The following is a 15719-nucleotide window of genomic DNA, read 5'->3' on the forward strand; positions in this document are numbered from 1 at the left end:
TATATGTACATGTACACGTATATGGGGAAAATTTTTACTCTTTTAATTTTAAACACACACACACACACACACACACACACACACACGATGACCAAACCCAAAGGTGTGGCACCTTCTCACCCAGTGGAGCGGAAGCAGCCCTAGGTTCCAGCCACCTGGACAAAAGGGCTTGTGTGCCAAGGATAAAAAAGGTCACTGCTGAGAACAGGCTTCTGCCTTTGACAAGCACAGTGGGACAAACTGACAGTTCTGGTTTCTCCCCGAGAACTTACTGGGGCAGCAGCTGTGCAGTGGATTCTGGTCTCCCCTCCTTCTCCTCAGTTAGACTGAACCTCAACTTGACCTCAGGGAAGCAGGCTGTCTTCCCAAGAGAGGCTGAGGCTTTTCTTGCTACTTTTGACACGGACAGACTAGCTTTGTTCATTCATTCACTCAACAAACATTGATTATATGCCTATTTTGTGCCAGGCACAGTGGGGCACTCTGGACATACAAAGAAAACTAAGCTATTGTCCCTGCCCTGAAGGACGCTTAAGTCTTATGACAACCCAGATCCATGATGTTCGCAGGGCGTGTCCATAGAGAACTCTGGCAATCTTCACACTGTGAATGCCACTGTGGGACACAATGCCCTGTAGCATGCAGTAAAGTAGAATCTAACACTTGAGCAACTTCTCCAGGCCCTCAAGGAATTACTATTAACCAGTTGCACACAAAGGAAGAGAGGGTAAGAGGGCCTCCCAAACATGGACACAGGTGAGTCAACCCCTCAGCACTCTACGCGCCAGCCCTCCAGGGTGTCCTGGTAGACTTTCTTACTTTCACGTTGTTTTTCCTTTTGGCTACTCAGCAGTGACCCCCTTCCTCCTAATAGCTCCCTGAACTCTACCCTCTCCTAGGCCACTCAACTAGAGTAGGGAGGAGTGGGCGGGAAACCAGGTGAGGCAATCAGAGTGCTGATTTTCCCAGGTGCGGGGACAACTGGTTTAGGGGCAAGCCCTTGGCTGAGGTCTACTCAGTGTCACTCCCACCCCTGGGCCAGTCCAGACCTGAACTATCCAACTTGTCTCACGAGTGAGCGGTGTTTCCGAAGGACAAAGCTCTGCCTGAGCACTATGCAATCCTGACCTGGTGTCATATTCTGTGCCCCATGAATGCTCCAATCACACTGGTGGCAAATGTGGGTCAGTCAAAATCAAGCACTTCAGGTGCCTTTGGGTGTGCGGTGGCTACCATCCTGACAGGTGTTAGCAGGGCCACAAAGAGTGTGCTGAGAGCCACCTTCCACAGTCAGTCATGCTTTGAGAACTTCGCCTCCGCTGTACTTCTCTCCCTGCCATGCTCCACTGATGCTGCCTACCCCCTTAAGGTCTGGAGATGCAATGTGGAAATCAGAGCTACTTCCCCCCTGGCCATGCCTCACTCTCTGCATACATGCTGCATACTTAGGGGTCCCAACACCTTTTGTTTCTCCTGGAAAAAAAATGCACAGCATCCCATTCATTGGGCCAGAATCTCACCCAGGATACCAGCAGGATGGGAAAGCAAGCCCCAAAAAACACACAGAACAGCACAGCCATGAAGGGGCAGGAAGGCATTTCTACGAAGTTCGATGGTCAAATCCCTTAAGTAAAATATTCCACTCTCAAAGAGGAAAAAAATCTGAATGTTCTTACGGAGAAAGAACTGGCTAGCAAAACAATCTGGAAGATAACCACTAGGCTCAGGCATCACAGGGAGCAATGTTTCATCTTGGGTACCAGGAAACGTGTTGTGTTCATTTGTTGCCTATCCGTAGCCACTCCCAGGGTAGAGAAGGTGAGAAAGGGCTATTTGATGATTTTTTTTTTTTTTTTCCGAGGCAGAGGCAAGCCCCTGTCACCAAGACTGGAGTGCAGTGATACAATCATAGCTCACTGCAACTTTGAACTCCTGGGCTGAAGCTATCCTCCTGCCTCAGCCTCCTGAGCAGCTGGGACTACAGATGTGTGTGCACCACCATGCCCAGCTAATTTTTTAATTTTTAGTAAAGATGAAGTTTCACTATTTTGCCCAGGCTCAAGAGTTTTTTAAATGTGAAGTTAGGCAGGATGTGATGGCTCATGCTTGCAATCCAAGCACTTGCGGAGGTTGAGGCAGGAGGATCACTTGAGGCCAGGAGTTCCAGACCAGCCTGGGCAACATAACAAGACCTCATTTCTACAAAAAAAAAAAAAAAAAAAAAAAATTTGTTTAATTAGCTGGGCACAGTGGCATATGCCTGTAGTCCTTGCTAATAGGGAGGCTGAGGTGGGAGAACTGCTTGAGCCCTAGAGTTTGAGGCTGCAGCGAGCTATGGCTGTCTACTACACTCCAGCCTGGGCAACATAGCGAGACCCCGTCTCTAAAATAAAATAAAACAAAAATAAGAGTTTCTCCCTAATATAGTCAATGTTTATATAATCTGAAAAAAGCTAGCCAATCCTATTTCTAGGCCTGCCTGAGTAGCAAGCTCAAACAGCTTTAATAAACCAAACTCCTGTTTACTGTCTCAAATGTTTAATTTGCAGACAAATCTAGGTTATGAGGTAAAAATAGCAACTGTTTGTATTCATTACAGTAGTCAATTAAGTTAGGTTCACAGTCTACGCCACAGGCTGCTAGTTCCCATGACAAACACTGGTACAATCCTAATAGTTTACAAAACAGCCAACCTATGATATGAAACACTGATCAAATCCTGGGATGCCCAATTCCCAAAGAATGACACAGCAGTTACTACCCTGGAATTTAGTCATAGCTCATGTAATCCTGTTTTTGTTTGTTTGTTTGTTTGAGACAGGCTGGTCTCACTATACCGACCAGGCTGGTCTCAAACTCCTGGGCTCAAGCAATCCTCTTGCCTCAGTCTCCCAAGTAGCTGAGACTACAGCCTCACCAGGCGCATGCCACTAAGCTCACCCAGCTAGATCTAATCCTATTTGAAATGAGTTACATCCACTACTGCTTAAAACTCTCTTTGCTCCAGAGGGGGCTGAGGAAGTGTGGCCAGTGCCCTGAGTGTCTGGGCTGGGACATACCCAGGGACAAGGTCCAACAGTCAAATCCCCAACGAGAAAGGCCAATGTTGTCCCACAGGAGAAACTGAATGAGATTAACTTTAAAACCTGAATGCTCCTTACCATGCAAGTTGGTACAAAGTTGTTTCCAGTGACACTGCTGTCACTGAGGCATCCTTTCCCTTCGAGCCAGTCAAACAAAAACCCACCCACTCACCACCTGTGAAGTGGCCCCTCACCACTTCACAACCCACACACTGGCTTTCTTCTCTCTTTGACAAAAGATATTAATATCTAGCTTGGTAAAGACATTAGACTAATTAAAGAATGATTAAATAATCAACTCAAAACACAAAAATCTTCCTCCCTCCAATGGAGTTATTTAATATACCATACAGTTCAAAGGCACCTACAATAATAGTCACAAAACACGTGTTTTGGGCAATCGATGGTTGAACACTATTTGTGAGACTGTTTGCACTATCGAGTAAGACAAGCTCTTGTTCTCATGGTCCCGCAGTGTTTCCAGAAGAAAGGGATGAGAATGAAAAACGTAAAAGTAGCTGGGTACAGTGGCTCATGCCCTGTAATCCCAGCAATTTGGGAGGCGGAGGCAGGTGGACTGCTTGATGCCCAGAGTTCAAGACCAGCCTGAGCAACACAACAAGACCCAGTCTCTAGAAAAAATTAAAATTAAAAATTAGTCAAGTGTGGTGGCACACGCATGTAGTCATTGCTACTTGGGAGGCTGAGGCAGGAGGATGCTTGAGTCCAGGAGGTCAAGGCTGCAGTGAGCTATGATCACACCACTGCACTCCAGCCTGCACAACACAGCAAGATTCTCTCTCTAAAAATAAATAAACAAAAAATGTAAAAGCTTTTAGCAATGGCAACCTCCCTGTAACGTGTTCAGAGCACCTTCTACAACTTACGTAGTTGTATCCATTTGACATTTGAAGCCCTTTTTTTCTTTTTAATCATTTTCTGCTTTAACTGATAATTTCAAGTCCATATATCCTTTTTGAAACAAGTCAGGCATGGCTAATAGGAAAGAAAGCTGCCAGAAAGAGAAAGACAGTCCAGACCTGAACCAGAAGATAAGTGTGCATAAAGTATGCTGGAGTCAAGTGGTCTCCATCAGTCAATGGGAAAAAGACAAGGGCTGGACTTACAAAAATGCTGTAGTTGTATCGGGGGACTGTCTGCAAAGGGCCTCAGAAGGAGTGATGGAGAGAGGCTGGAAAAGCCAAGGAAAGGCACGGGACGCTCTAGCTGGACCAGGAAGAATGTGGTCTGTGTGACACACAGGCAGCTTCCCTCTCCACTGACATATCCTTGGAACTCCAGGGTCTCTGACACTATGTAGTTTCTTCTTCTCTAGAAAGCTACTGCTGAATCACTGCAGAGGGGAGAGAAAGTGAAAGAATAAAAAGGCAGTATTTCCAAGGCAACAGACCAAAGAACAACTTCCCTAAATAGACACTTGTATGTGTGTGTGTGTCTTAGTCCAATGCCAACTAAATCAAGAACATACCACACTTCACCCATGTAGCCCCTGGCACTATCATCACTCCATTCCACTGTCAGGGAGGATTCGATGGGGGAGGAACAAAGGAAATCACCTTCACTAGATGAACAAGAAAGGGGGAGGGTGAGATTCAGGCATGACTTCACCAAGTCACTGGCAAGTTGGGGACAAACCACAAATGAGACTGCTAGCGCTTCCCTTCTACCTGAGGTGGGCACAGTCTACCAGCAAGGTGTCATCCCTAAGGCCAATCCATTTACTCACTCCCCTCTTCCAAACCATAGGAGTAACAATATTTGGAAGATTCTGGGGTATCTTTTTTTTTTTCTTTTTTTGTAGAGACAGGGTCTCACTCTGTCACCCAGGTTGGAGTGCATGGTGCGATCATAGTTCACTGCAGCCTCGACCTCCTGGATTCAAGTGATCCTCCCGCCTCAGCCTCCCAAGAAGCTGGGAATATAGGTGTGCACTACTACACCTGGCTAATCTTTAAATTTTTAGTAGAGACGAGGTCTTGCTTTGTTGCTCAGGCCGGTCTGAACTCCTGGGCTCAAGAGCTCCTCCTGCCTTGGCCTCCCAAAGTGCTGGGATCACTGGCCTGAGCCACCTTACTCAGCCTATCTTGACATTTCTTGGCACCTAGCCCTATTTTAAAATATTGGGTTCTGTCAGACATACCATTTTATTGCCATTTGATTATCACCCAATTATGTAATGTGATCATTTAACATTTGTATACACAGAGCACAAAGAACGAATAAGAAATGTGAAAATACTCAACTTTTCAGCTCGTACAATCATTAGTCCTTCAATTCTTTAAAAAAACAGTGTCAGTAAAAGGCTCAGCTGGGTCAGTGACCAGCTGACTAAGAGTTTAGGGAGTGTAAGCCTTCCACTTCCTCCTCCCCCCCCACCCCCCCCCCCACCCACATCCTTCTCCTCTGAACTTCGCCGGATGTCCCTGCCTCTCAGCACCTCCCTCTTCTGTGACATTTCCCCTGGAAGGTACCCTGAGCAGGAGTCAACAATAGGGTGTACTCCAGCCCTTTGAGCACATGTGAAAAATAAGAGTACTGTGGGGAAAACAGTTACCAAGACTGTCAAGTGGAACGGGGGTCGAAACATTCATGTTTGCACCGGTCCAGTGCACTGCAGTTCACAGCCCTCTCCCATGTATATTATCAATCCCCACCACCCTCCTGTGAGCCTAGCACCTTCCCCATTTTACAGATGAGAAAGCTGACTCGGGTTCACATCCAGCACTACAATCCAACTTGCCCCTAACCCCAAAAAACAAACACAGACATGCCAAAGCCATTGCTACATAAGCTTTGTGATACAAACCAGACTAGCGCCTGCATTAAATAATAGGGATCATAGCTGACTCTAAGCCAGCCTTGGGAACTGTCCTGACAGTGCTAAGGCACAAAGGATTCCAGAGGGGAGTCACAAGCAGCAATGCTTTCATTGGGGCCAGCCCCAAACAAGGAGACTCTCTCTCTCTCATGTAGAAATATGCTGATCCACCTGTTAGGTAAAGGACCTATCTGGCATCCAGTTAAATTTTTTTTTTTTTTTTTTTTTTTTTTGAGAGGGAGTTTTGCCCTGTCACCCAGGCTGGAGTGCAGTGATGCGATCTCGGCTCACTACAACTTCCACCTCCTGGGTTCAAGCGATTCTCCTGCCTCAGCCTCCCGAGTAGCTGGGATTACAGGTGTGCACCACCACACCCAGCTAATTTTTGTATTTTTAATAGAGACGGGTTTTCACTATGTTGGCCAGGATGGTCTTGAACTCCCAACCTTAGGTGATCAACATACTGCCTGCCACTGTCTCTCCTGTATGTCAGTGTGGCCGTGCAGAGGACTCCTCATCAGGAGGATTTGGCCCAGATGGCTTACTACCATGAACAATACGCCAGAGCAGGACCAGGCTCAGGACTTTGTGCCTGCTCCTCATGCCTCCAGCTCCACTCCCACTGGCCCTCACCATTGAAAGTCTCCTCTGGTTTTAGGTCAGTGGCTCTTGATCTATGGCGAGTCACAGACCACCAGGTTCTGACAAAAGTCACAGGTCCCAGGCCCAGGAAAAGACCCCAAGTGTATACACATCCAGCATAGTCCCCACCTTCCTACAGGTTAGGACCCCCTGCACTCAGCCCTAGGGTTTGACACATCTTTACCAAAACCCACCGTAAGAAACAGTCACAGCATAACAACACCCCAAATACACTACATGTGAATAACTAGATGTTTTACCAAAAAACACTTATCCTTCCCATAGAAAATGTACTTGGATATTTGCTATTTCAAAAAGCTTTTTAATGCCAGTTACAACCTCAAATTGATTTCATGAACCACTGCATTTTGAAACGTGCTGTGTGGACCCTTCTCTAGCATGTTTCCTCCTCAAGCGCCCTTCCTTCCTCAATAATTAGTGCAAATGTGGTTAGAGCTCAGTGCAAGACTACTCCTAAATGTTATTTTTACGTATTAAGATGAATCTTTAAAGCTGAAAATCCAGAAATATCTCAACTCTTTAGTTTCAGGAAAAATTGGGAAAAGTGGGTCATTGCGATCTCACAAATTACACTGTGGAGGTGGCTATTTATTTCACCCAAGTTGGAGTTGTACTTGCAAAAAAGGGGACGTAACAGAGGTAAAAACCACCACTGAAAGTAGTCACTTGGGCTGTCTCCAGGCCAATTCCCTAAATATTTCTCAAGCACCTACTAACTGCACTGCTCTCTCTTTTTTTCTAGCTGAGCAAGAAGTAGCAGCGTAGGCAGCCCCTACACAAATGAACACACTTCAGGAATGGCTTCAGAAGGTGAGTCATAATAGCTCTTCGGGACTCTTCGGCACCAGCCAGGCAGACTCTATCCCTGCTAGGCCAGAGACGGACCTGGAGCTGGAGTGTTAATGAGGTTGCTTCCTTTAGCACCGAATCGTACAGGGACAGTACAGGCCACACTTGGAGGAGCTGGAGAAGCTTGAGGCAAGGGGGCTAAGAAACTTCTATGGGTGGACAAGCTGGCGAATGGGGGGCAGGGGAAGGACTCAGGAGAGCAAAGCGGCCCCCAGGGCCTTAAACACTGGCTAGTTCACACTGTGGGCTGGCTACCCACCATCCACTCTTCCTTCTTGCTATTCTAGGACCTAACCTCCTCCCCGGTCCTCAGGAAAAGTCAGCCCTGTCTCCAGCTGGGGAGTAGGGGAAGTCTTGATTAAACTAAAAGAGCTGTTCTCCAATGTGACCTTGCATCAGAATCACCTGGAAGTCTCCTTAAAGCACAGCTTTCTGGGCCCCATCCCAGAGTTTCTGATTCAGTGGGTGGGGTGGGATCCACTAATCTACAGTTCTAACAAGTTCTCAGGTAATGCTGATGCTACTGGTCTGAGGACCACCACCCTAAGCCAACCAGCACACAGCACTCTCACAGCCCCATGTTGCTGGTCCAGGGAAGGCCACGTGACCCTTTGCTCCCACAGGCCAGAGGGAAGGACTGGTAGACACTGTGGCTGGGGAATAAGCTGCTTTGTCTCCTTCTCTGCTCCTGCTGGACAGGAACAAGGAAGCACGCAGTCCCACTGCCCCTAACGACCATCTCAGAATCATGAGCAGACTATCCTCCTAGAATGAAACCGGCAGTGATGGCTGGACAGAGGAGCAGAATCCAGGTCCTTGATGAAACTGCTGACGTGCTGATGGAGACTCCAGTTCTCTGAGATAATAAATGTCACTGTTGGCAACCAAAAGCACCCCAACTGACACACCCCATAATCCAGGGAGAAGCTTGAACTGGGCATCCTTGTTTCCTAGTAAAGCCCTGTTACCCAGAAACAACCATCTGCCTAAATACTTCCTTCACATTTCCAGAGTTTAGACGCTTAGGTCATCCTTCTTGAAAATTCAAATTAATTGGTTTGAGAATACACCATTTAGAAATGCAAGCAACACGAGAGAGGGAAAGAAGGGCGTTCAATATGCTAGGGTGAATTAATAATAGACAGCTTCCATAATAGCAGCTGACACCACCTGCATGAGGGCTATGGGAGGGGCAGGAAAGGGGCAGGGGGTTTTCAGGAGACATCAGAATATCACCTAGTGAGGTGCAATAAGAGGGGCGCTGCAGCAACCGGAGGTCAGGAAAACTACCAGGTGTCTCAGGGAAAGCGCTCTAGGAGGATCCCAGGACCGGAGCTGGCAGCGGGTAAACACTTTCCTCTTTCAGAGGTCCCCACCCTTCCTCCTGGACATCAGAGGACATCCCTGTCTTCCTGACCCTATTCCAGAAAATGGACCTCACCAGAGCATGATCCCCCACTGCCCCCACCACATACATCTGCTTACTGTGCCTAAGTCCCTCGCCAGGTGAGCCTCACTGAACAAGTTCCATATTAAAAGGCCAGCAGTCTCACCCATGCTCCAGGTTAGGGCCGTGGGCAAACACCAGAGGCCAGCTGGGCTGTCTGGCAGGCATGGGCCTGACAGCCTGATAGGGCATGATGAAGGTATGTGCAAAGACCAGAAAGAGGAGACATGCACACTGCACCCAGGACTCTGGCTTTCCAATCCCAGACAGGCTATGGTGAAAGGGACAGCTAAGGCCGGGTGCAGTGGCTCATGCCTGTAATCCCAGCACTTTGAGGGGCAGAGGTGGGTGGATCACCTGAGGTGAGGAGTTCGAGAACAGCCTGGCCAACATGGTGAAACCTCATCTCTACTAAAAATACAAAATTAGCCGGGCATGGTGGTATATGCCTGTAATCTCAGCTACTCGGGAGGGTGAGGCAGGAGTAATGCTTGAACCGAGGGGGCGGAGGTTGCAGTGAGCCCAGGTTGCAGGCTAGAGCCACTGCACTCTAGCCTAGGCGACAGAGTGAGACTCCATCTCAAAAAAAAAGAAAGAGACAACTAAGAGATTAAATCCACAGAGGAAAGGCTGATCTAATTCCAAGCTCCACCAACCACCCACACTCTGTATATGAATCCACTGTAACGCTTCCGTTCTGCACACTTACTAGGCACCAGGATTAAATATTAATTCATTTAATCCCCCAACAAGCCTCTGGGGCTGCTACTACCATCAGCCCAGTTTTGTGGATGAGATAACTGAGGCACAGAAAGATTAAGCCACTTGCCCAAAGTCACACAGCTAGCTGGATGCTCACAGAAAGTTCAGCGCCAGAGTCCACAATAGTTCTAGGGATAAAATAAATAGTTTTGAAAGATGTGTATGCTCAGCAAAAAGGACTGTGTAAAAGAAATTCCTGATTTATAAACCAAAATACTGAAAATAGAAATTGTTGATACTGGCAAATCCAGGTAATCAATTTTCATCCCTCATTGAAAAGCTTTCATTTTTCAATCCTGTGAAGGAAGTTAGGTGATATAACTGGGTTTTAGTCCCAGTTGAGCCTCTTTTAACTACCCTCGGGGGGTGCCCTAACCACTCCTCAACACCACAGCTCACCTTTGGACAGAACCTCCCACAGGATGTCCCGGGAGGCCTGGCATGCAGGGGGTACTCAGAAAAGCTTGGGTTCCTTGTCATTTAGGACTTTAAAAAAACAAAAAAAGCATCACACTTAAAAAGCATTCTAAAGCTGCCAAGAATAAAATTCAAAGTTACAGTAACTTCCACAATCTAGCAAGATAAGGAAAAACAGCCCAATAAGAAAAAATGAACAAAGGATATAAACAGGTAATTCATTAGAAGTTAAAATATACATTAACAAGAAAAGGTATCCAATATTTTTGGTAATTTGGGAAATGTAATTAAAACAATAATGTCTTCCTTGCCCATTAGATTGGCAAAATTAACAAGATTTATTCTCTTAAATGTTGGCCAAGTTAAAGGGAAACAGACAGTTTCACAGCCTAATGGAAGGAGTACAAATTTAAAAAGCAAGCCACGGAAAATTTTGTGTAATGTGACTACATTTATGTTTACAATGAGAGCATCTATCCCCCGAGAAGGTCTAGAATTGGTGACACCTCAGTAGCAACGAGAATGCATAGTGCCTACATCTCGGTTTTTATACCATTCTCCACTAAAGGAAACCAGGACTCTTTGAAGAAATGGCTGATTCCAGGGCTGGGACAAGTAAAGTATAAGCTGAGCTTTGAAGATTTTGTGCCTGGAAGAAAAGTCCTCAAGGAATGATGAGCACTTGTCAAAAGGACACAAAAGCCAGACTGAAGGGACTCCCACTGGCAAAATCTAGGATAATTTGAGCAATAAAATGCATAATGACAGTAATGGACTATAATCTATTGAATAAAGCAAGAATTCATGAGTCCAGTGATGTAAATCAAAAAGTAAATAATAGAGAAAGGAAGGTTCTTCCTTTCAGTACAGTTCCAACTAATAAATATAGAAGGAACTATGAAAATCATCATCTGCCTACTATCATAATAATTGACTCAGGTAAGAAACATCAATGGATTCTGAAACCAGTCAGTTAATTGTATGAGAAGTAACAGTATATTTACATAGTCTCAAATTCTCTTCCTTTAAGACACAGATTAACTACAAAGGGAAAAATGGTAACTTTTCCATGAGATAGACACCACCTTAATTCAAGTGATCAAAGTTAACAGGGCCAGAGAATGGGATAATCACAGCATATGCCTCCTGATGGGACACACTAAGAAGGCTGCAGCATCAGTCAGGCACAGTGGCTCATGCCTGTAAACTTAGCACTGTGGTCGGCCAACGCAGGAGGATGGCGAGAGTAGGAGTCTGAGACCAGCTTGGGCAACGCAGTGTGAGATCCTGTCCCTATAAAATATTTAAAAATTGGCCGGGTGCAATGGCACACACCTATCGTCCAGCTACGCAGGAGGCTAAGGCAGAAGGATCACTGAGTGGAGGAGGTCCAAGCTGTAGTGAGCTGCAATGGCACCACTGCACTCCAACGAAGGGAGACCTTGTCTCTCTACCAAAAAAAAAAAAAAAAGAGAGAGAGAAAAGAAAGACTACAACTGCTTCAAACTTGTGCTACTCCCTACTCCCACCAGAAGTGCATAACCTGAATCTAATCATGAAACCACAGGAAATCCAATTGAGGGTATTATCTTAAAAAGTCAGTAGTCTTCAAATATGTATGTCTATGTCCCAAAATACAAAAGAAAGACGTGATAACTTTCAGATTAAAGGACACTACAGAGACAGAAAAACTTAATGCAAAACAGATGATCTAGGATTTTCTTTGGCTATAAAGCACATTATCGAAGCAATTGACAAAATCTAAATACGACCTGTACACTCAATAGTGTTATATCAACATTAATTTCCTGATTTTTTGAGACAGAGTCTCACTCTGTTGCCCAGGCTAGAGTGCAGTGGTGTGATCTCGGCTCACTGCAACCTCCACCTCCTGAGTTCAAGAGATTCTCATGCCTTAGCCTCCCAAGTAGCTGGGACTACAAGCACACGCCACTATAACCAGCTAATTTTTGTATTTTTAGTAGAGACAGGATTTCATCATGTTGGCCAGGCTGGTCTCAAACTCCTGGACTCAAGTGATCCTCCACCTCAGCCTCCCAAATTGCTGGGATTATAGGCATGAGCCACCGCGCCCAGCCATGATTTTTTTTTTTTTTTTTTTTTTTTTTTTTGAGACAGAGTCTCACTCTGTCCCCCAGGCTGGAGTGCAGTGGTGCAATCTCTGCTCACTGCAAGCTCCGCCTCCCGGGTTCACGCCATTCTCCTGCCTCAGCCTCCCAAGTAGCTGGGACTACAGGCGCCCACCACTAAGCCCGGCTAATTTTTTGTGTTTTTAGTAGAGACGGGGTTTCACCGTGTTAGCCAGGATGGTCTCGATCTCCTGATCTTGTGATCCGCCCGCCTTGGCCTCCCAAAGTGCTGGGATTACTGCTGTTATGAATGTCCTTGTTTTTTGGGAAATGCACAGTGAAGTATTTAGAGGTAAAAGGGCCTCAAGCCTGCAACTTACTATTAAGCAGTTCATAAAAAAGTAGTAACACACAGGAATACAAGAGAATGATAAAGCAATGTAACAGAATGTCCACATTTGCAGAATCTGAGAAACCTTTGGCTTATTCTTGCAACTTTTCTGTAAGTCTGAAACTATATCAAAATACTAAAAAAAAATTAGAGAATAACATGTGCATATGAATAGAAATATAGGTAAATTCCCTGGGATTAGCTTCATGATGGTATTTTCCTTAAAAACACAGAGACAAAATGAAGCAAGCCTGCATGGGCGTTAATATTGGTCTCCTCAAAATATGTTTTCCTCACAGAGCTTCTGTTTTAGGACACTGGAAAAAAAAAAAAAGCTGTTTCGAAGGCTCTCTCAAGACGAGCTCATTAATCAAGTTCTACAGAAGCACCAACATAATCAAGCCTTTTTCGCTGCAGATTTTTGCTATTTTTTTCTCAGTGGAAGTCAAAGCTTCCTGACACCATGAGTAGTTGATGATGTTGTGGCAACTTTTCTGGAATATTAAGCTAAAAAGGAGCTTTTCGTTAAAAACGAAAACAGGATGAAACAGTCTTGGTGGAAAGCCTCCCCCTCCATTCTGCCTCATTGAACTCTTGAGACGTTAAGCCCTGGGCTGGGGATCAGTGGGTCAGTCGGTCCCACACCACCTTCAGGTCCATTCCTGTGTGCATTTGAAGAGATGCTGGCTGAGAACGCTCCCTCTTTGGCAGGCAGTTAGTCAAAGGGACTTGCAGGGCTGATAGTTCTCTGTCATACACATCCCATTTTTCTAGTGCTCTACAGCTTACAAATAGCTCTCATGTGTAATTATTTTATTTCATCCTTTCCTTAAAGTGATTTTTTTAAAAACGCTAATATTCAGTTCAACAGCAATACTACAAAATATCCAGTTTTGAAAACAGGGATGCACTATAACATCTGTCCTTGGTTCTGAATCTAGTTGGGAAACAAGACTTACCCAAGCAGATTAAACACCCTGAGACAGAATAATCTAAATGAAAAAAGTAGCTACATGATGAGTAAGGTGGCCAGGTAAGCAGACTAATTCTATAAAGAGCTCAGTAGAAATACAATGTTTCTTTCTCTTTGAATTTGTCCACATCCATTTCTTTAAAGCTTGTATCTTCAAGCCAAACTCTACCAAGTAGCTCTGGCTTCACAGGCGTGCTTAAAAGACATCACAGGGAATGAGGCACGGAGAGGCCCGTTCACATGCAACGCCACCCCTGGGACAGACAGCATCAAGGTCTCCTGGCACCACTACTCCAATAGACCAACCACACTGCCCTTCTCACATGGGCCCCATCATTCATCTTTCTTCAAAGAAAACGGTAAATTAGCAGTCGACACTTCAGCAAAGAACCTCCAAAACAAACGCTCTAGCCTAGATCAAAAACAAAATTTCCGTTAAAGAAAGCGTGTTTTTCAACCAAAGAAAAATTAGGCTCAATTCTAGGACAACCTATAGCAAGCAATCCTACGTGCACTGGCCAACGCCAACAGCAGCTAGATTCCAAAACAAACTCAGCAAAAAAGGCTCTGTTCTCACCTTTTAGAGGTAAGAACCAGAGTTAGCAAGCGGCAGAACCACGATTCACACCGAAGTCAACCCACTGTCCTCAACCCCACTGGCTTCCCCATGGTCCACACAACCCACTGTGAACAGATGGACCAGTCAGAATTTCTCTGCAACACCCAAATCGCCACCCCACCCCCATTCCCTTGGTTTAAATGCCCTGAGGGGCAGGTGACAAATCAAATTCCACTCTTAGGCAGCTTCCCAACACAAGACACATTCAGTGGCAAAGCAAAAGAGAAGATGGGCTCTACCACATATAGGTCTTTCTTACCCAGAGGAACATTTTCATGGTCTGTCATTACGGATGAACTCGGGGAAGGAAGAACCCATCATTATGTAATGTCAGAGGGCAGGCGACAGGGGAAGGGAAGCGAGCCCATCAACATTCCCTTCCTTCGCCCACAAAGACACAAATTTACCTCCGACATTTTGAACGTGTGTCTTCTGGGGCCTACCCATTCCTGGCTGGCTTTTCAAGAGACAGCCACAGATCCCTGCACATTTCTCAGGCCTCAATTAATTGACTAGCAAAGCCAGAGAGAAATAAAATACAGAAAGCAAAGATGCTAGAAATGTTGTCGGGGTCTACAGGCAGGCAGAAAAGGGAAGAGTTTCGAGGATGGAGACCAGATTTCCCACACGGAGATGCATGTTTACTTTCACCCGGTTATGTTTACACCCAAAACACGGCAAGGCCTCCAGCTTCAGGAGCCCGTAGACCCAGCCCTGGAGCCGCACCGGGCAGGCGCCGCGTCTGCGTCCCGCGGCGCCGCGCCCGCTCGGCACCCGGCTCCCTGCTGGGGCGGCCGCATCTTTACGGGGCTCGGGGTCGGCCGGGCTCCGATTGTTCTCAAAAGACGCCACCGCAGGTGGACCACCGGCACCACTAGGCAGTGTAATTTCCATGAAAACCGCGGGCGCCGTCCCCATCCGGCCCAGCGGGGACGTGGACGCGCCCCCGCGCCCGCTGTCCGTCCCCGGCCCCGGCCCCCGCGGCGGCCGCGTCGCCTCCTGCCGGGTCCGGCCCACCTACCTGGCGCTCCCCGGCCCCCGGCGCCAGCCGCCCTGCTGTCCGGCCGGGCTGCGCGCCGAAGCCCCGCAGCAGCAGCGCCGCCGCCTGGCTGTGAAGTCGCGGGCTGCGGGCCCGGCCTCAGGTGCTGGTCCTCCCGCCCCGGCCGCGGAGCCCGACCCGGCGGCGAACCAGCAGCAAACTCTCCACGCGCGCCGCAGCCCTAGCCAGCCGCCGCCGCTCTAGACGCCGGGCGCAGCCTCACCCTGGCCCCGCCCCCTTGCCGCGCATGCGCGCTGAGGCCCCGCCCGCGCCCTGCGACCCCCGCCCCACGACCAGCCCGAGCTGGGTCCGCCCCCTGAGGCAGCAAGGCCAGTGACCGAGCTGCTCGCGCCAATTCCTACAGCTGGATTCCCACAAGATCCCACCCTATCCTGTGACTGCTTCACCTGCAAGGAGTTCTTGAACTTCTGGACTTGACTGAGCGATGGCATCTTCACCCTGTCATCCACTGAGGCATCTGAGGCCCTGACGGATCCCCAAGGGAAGGTTTCCTGGAGGAGCCGCGACCCGGGGGTGCGCCCCCAAC

General features: G+C 47.2%; 1 protein-coding gene across 22 annotated transcripts in view; it reads right to left on the reverse strand.

Annotated features, from left to right (window-relative positions):
- The window catches only part of INPP4A (inositol polyphosphate-4-phosphatase type I A), a 150084-nt gene extending 134365 nt beyond the window's left edge, over positions 1–15719 (reverse strand). For 14 of the 22 annotated variants that reach the window (XM_055242070.2, XM_063617659.1, XM_055242065.2 and 11 more), the window contains exon 1: positions 15155–15393. The gene's annotated coding sequence lies outside the window, so the exon portion shown is untranslated. Of the gene's footprint in view, positions 1–4210; positions 4438–15154; positions 15394–15579 lie in introns of those variants that run through there. The other 8 variants (XM_063617647.1, XM_063617644.1, XM_055242069.2 and 5 more) reach the window with 6 other exon arrangements.

This window comes from Symphalangus syndactylus, chromosome 14 (genome assembly GCF_028878055.3).
Source record: "Symphalangus syndactylus isolate Jambi chromosome 14, NHGRI_mSymSyn1-v2.1_pri, whole genome shotgun sequence".
NCBI classification, from domain to species: Eukaryota; Metazoa; Chordata; class Mammalia; order Primates; family Hylobatidae; genus Symphalangus; species Symphalangus syndactylus.